General features: G+C 33.4%; 1 long non-coding RNA gene across 1 annotated transcript; it reads right to left on the minus strand.

The window, feature by feature from the left end:
* Positions 1 to 431: 431 nt before the first annotated feature.
* LOC110616695 lies at positions 432 to 1296 on the minus strand. The gene is made up of 2 exons (XR_002488245.2): positions 1053 to 1296; positions 432 to 891 (listed from the first exon to the last, which is right to left on the minus strand). It is a non-coding gene; the product is annotated as an uncharacterized LOC110616695 (long non-coding RNA).
* Between the last annotated feature and the right edge of the window lie 2591 nt (positions 1297 to 3887).

The following is a 3887-nucleotide window of genomic DNA, read 5'->3' on the forward strand; positions in this document are numbered from 1 at the left end:
ATTATCATTACTCTTATTAGTGGCTACAGCTACGTTGAAAGAGCATTTTCTTAAAGAGAATATTATTTTTGTTGGTATAATGAAATTTAGGATGAGTCTTAATAATTTAAAGTAAATTTTAATTAAATTCAGACCAAATTCACATATTTATTATATTAATCGAATTTATATTGAGAACATTTTCTCTGGCTGTTTACTACTGAATTCAAATCCCTTTTTTCAAACTAGCAGCCAATCTAAAGTCAATCAAATAATTTATATAAAAGAATTATTATTGGTCTCTTCTGGATCCAACATTTACATAAAAGTTTTATTTATTTTTAATGTGAATTATTATTTTTAGAATATTTTTAATTATTATAATTAATTTCAAACACTATTTAAAAGGGAAAACTCAAAATAATTAAAATATAACTAACAAATTTAAATAAACAAAAAAATGGATCATCCGAATCCACCTTGACCGATCCGTTTTGCTGTCCAGGAAAGGAGAACCATGAGTTGGACTACAAGAAGACTTCAAATAATAAGTTTATTGCATTTTCTACAGCCTTAACTGCAAAAATGATTTCTCACCAGAGACAAAAATGGGAAGTTTGGTGAATGCATGAGAAGAAGAATTACATTTTTTTTTTCTTTCTTTTACGGATGAAGCAAAGGGCAACAAAAACTTGGGAATTAGAAGATGATTGTCAGTGGATCATCAAAGAAATGGAAGCATCGAGTCCTTGAGTTTTCTTATCATCTTCAAAAGCATTCGATCTATTATCAGAGCACAATAACTCCTGTGTAAATTCAACTCTCCTCTGGCTCTGATGAATTCTGAGAATTTTGTTGTGTTGTGAGCCACTTCCTGAGGGAGGCTTTTCCTTTGATCTATCACAATATGTTCTGATAATAAAAAAGATAAAAGAAAAACTAGTTAATAACAAGCAAAATTGTATAAAGATCTTGTATTTATATGGTGATATTAAAGAAAAATAGGAAAGCAAATTAATAGAAAGAACAGGAAGTAGAAGACAAGGAGGCATCAGCGGAAGATGGTCACCCACATGTTCACAGAAGATTTTCTTTCGAATGGCTTAAGGACTTTGTTAGGCATGTGGAGCATGGTCTGCTTTGGCAAGAAACTGCTACCCAATAGAGCCATGAGGAAGAAAGAGTGAAACTTTTCTCTTGTTTTCTCTGTAAGCTCTGAGTTTGGATTGCAGTGTGTGATTAGTAACTGAATCCAGAAGAAATATTTATAGGCACATATATGAAGCTTCAGTAGAAAGAAGACTTGAGTCAATTCCCAGCTTTTATTTTATTTTATTTTCTTGTAGTAGAATACTTCAACGCTGAATATATGACTTTCGTGGGTACGTATTTGTTTGCAGATAAAAAAATAATAATATTATGGATTCTGGTGGGCTGTCATAATCCAAAGGAATAATAAACTATTTGATTTTTTTTCTTTAAAGTCGTTCGATTGAAGTGCGTATGAATGTTGACTGACAAATCCCTCAGTTAAAATAATTACAATGGAAATGCTTCGATCATTGAGAAACACGCATTTGAAATGAAATCATTCAACTCTGAACTCTAATTCCTAAGCGGTCATCACGATCACCTTCCCCAAAAACCAGTGCAGATCTCTTTCTTTTCCAATTTTTAGCAAAACAAATGTATTGGTATTTTTTTTAGAGAAAATACTATAATTCTCAACGTAAAACAGTAAGTAGGAAAACAGGAAGGAAAGACCCTACTCCTGAACATGGGAATAAGCTGTCGTAGCTAAATTATGGGCGACAATGTTTGTTGATACACGGGGAAAAACAACTGAACAATTTGAAAGTTCAGACAGAAAAAAAATACAATCATTTATAATAGAACCAAATTAAGATAAATATAATAAATTATCGGTGATAACTCAAATTAAAACTTGAGAGTTAGATTCAAAAATGGTATTATGTAGACCTTTATGATTTGCTTAGCTTAGAGCTTCCATGAAACAGATTACCTCCGCGATTCTCTAATCAGAAGGATCTTGCATCCCCTTATGAAGCATCCTTAATTATCTTTTAGTATCCATTCCGCTCCAAGCCAATTTCAGTCTAGTTTTGAATTTGCATTTTTATTACATTTGAAGAAACCTCCTGGAGGCTTAAACCAAAATGAAAATTGTGTTGAAGAAATTGGATTGCTGGATGCTTTTGCAAGGTCCAGCTATGAAGCAAAGTGGACGCCGAAAAAAGGATATGAGAAGACGATGGTCGGGATCCTTTCCAAACTAGAGCATTTTTGCCTTTTCAAATTGACCACAAAATCATAAATATGAGGCTGTGATTGCATTCATCAACTTTGTTGAAAACATTCTTAATCCAGGACTTGAAGTTCTCGTTTGTGGCAAATAGGCAAAGATGGGATATATATTGCCAACAGCCTTTTGCTAGAGGACATGAGATAAAAATTTATTCCAAATCTTTTGAGATAGCGTCACAAAAATCACAAGAGGCATAAACTTGGATATTCGTGGTAATCAAGTTTGCTTTAGTTGGCAAACAATTAGCGTAAACTCTCCGAATAAAGTTTTACTCTTTTGGAAGTATTCGGAGGTTCCAAATTGGATTCCAAAAAGGATTCGGTTGCTCTTTGATGATGGTTTCTTATGATAATTTATAGGTGCTTTTGAAAAAGTAGAACCTTTCTTTTTCTATGAACCAATAGCTGATATCTTCAGAGTTTTGACTGCCTAAAGGAATTCTCTCAATAAGAGTGATATCTTATCTAGAGAAGATATTGTTAATGTTGAAGTACTGGCATTTTGACTACAACAACTAATTTGAATTTCAAATTAGATATGTTTATTATTTTTTCAATAACATAGCTGGAATTCCAGATTTCCTGCATTAGAATCTCAACTTTATTTTTTTGTTATTTGATTCCTTGATTTTAGAAGAATTTGTTATTTCATCTTGTATAAAACCCCAATTACAGTGAAAAGTAATATATGGTCTTCCACTCATTTAAAACCTTGTCAATATTATTTTCTGCTGTGACTTTCAATTTGCAGCAGTTTCATTTTATAACAGTGGTATCAGAGCTTCTTATGGTCTTACGGGCCTGCTTTTAACAACATTTAAACCTTTTTTTAACCAAACCAATCCTAAAAAACCAAAACACAAAAACACCAGCCACCTAAAACCATGGCCTCCAGTAGCCTTTCCATCAATCCTCCTGAGATTTTCATAGGTGAAAACTACCAGATTTGGTCAGTAAAAATGCAATGCTATTTGGAAGCCTTTGATCTTTGGGATATTGTTGTTGAAGACAGACCAATCAACCCTCTACCCAGAGATCCAACTTTGGCTCAAATTAAACACAACTCAGAAGAAAAAGCCAAGCGATCGAAGGCCAAAACCCTTATTCAAAATTCTGTTGGACAATCTGTTTTTTACGGAATTATGGCTTGCAAAACCGCAAAAGAAGCATGGGACAGATTGAAACAAGAGTATCAAGGCAGTGATAGAACCAAACAAATGCGGGTGTTGAATTTAAAAAGAAGTTTCGAGTCCCTAACTATGCAAGAAAATGAAACTCTTGCTGAGTATACTGATAGAATTTCGTCGATTGTTAATAATATCAGGTTACTTGGCGAAGACTTTCCCGACAGTCGAGTTGTCGAAAAGGTACTTGTGACTCTTCCTGAGAGGTTTGAGTAAAAAATCTCCTCTTTAGAAGAGTCCAAAGATCTTAACACTATTTCTTTGGCTGAGTTGATGAGTGCTCTCCAAGCACAGGAGCAACGAAGAATTTTGAGGCAAGACAACACTGTAGAAGGAGCATTTTCTATGCATAAACAACATGCTGAAAAAGGCAAAAAAAATTCCAATCAGAAGAACAAA

The sequence above is a fragment of the Manihot esculenta genome, chromosome 3 (genome assembly GCF_001659605.2).
Source record: "Manihot esculenta cultivar AM560-2 chromosome 3, M.esculenta_v8, whole genome shotgun sequence".
Lineage (NCBI taxonomy): Eukaryota > Viridiplantae > Streptophyta > Magnoliopsida > Malpighiales > Euphorbiaceae > Manihot > Manihot esculenta.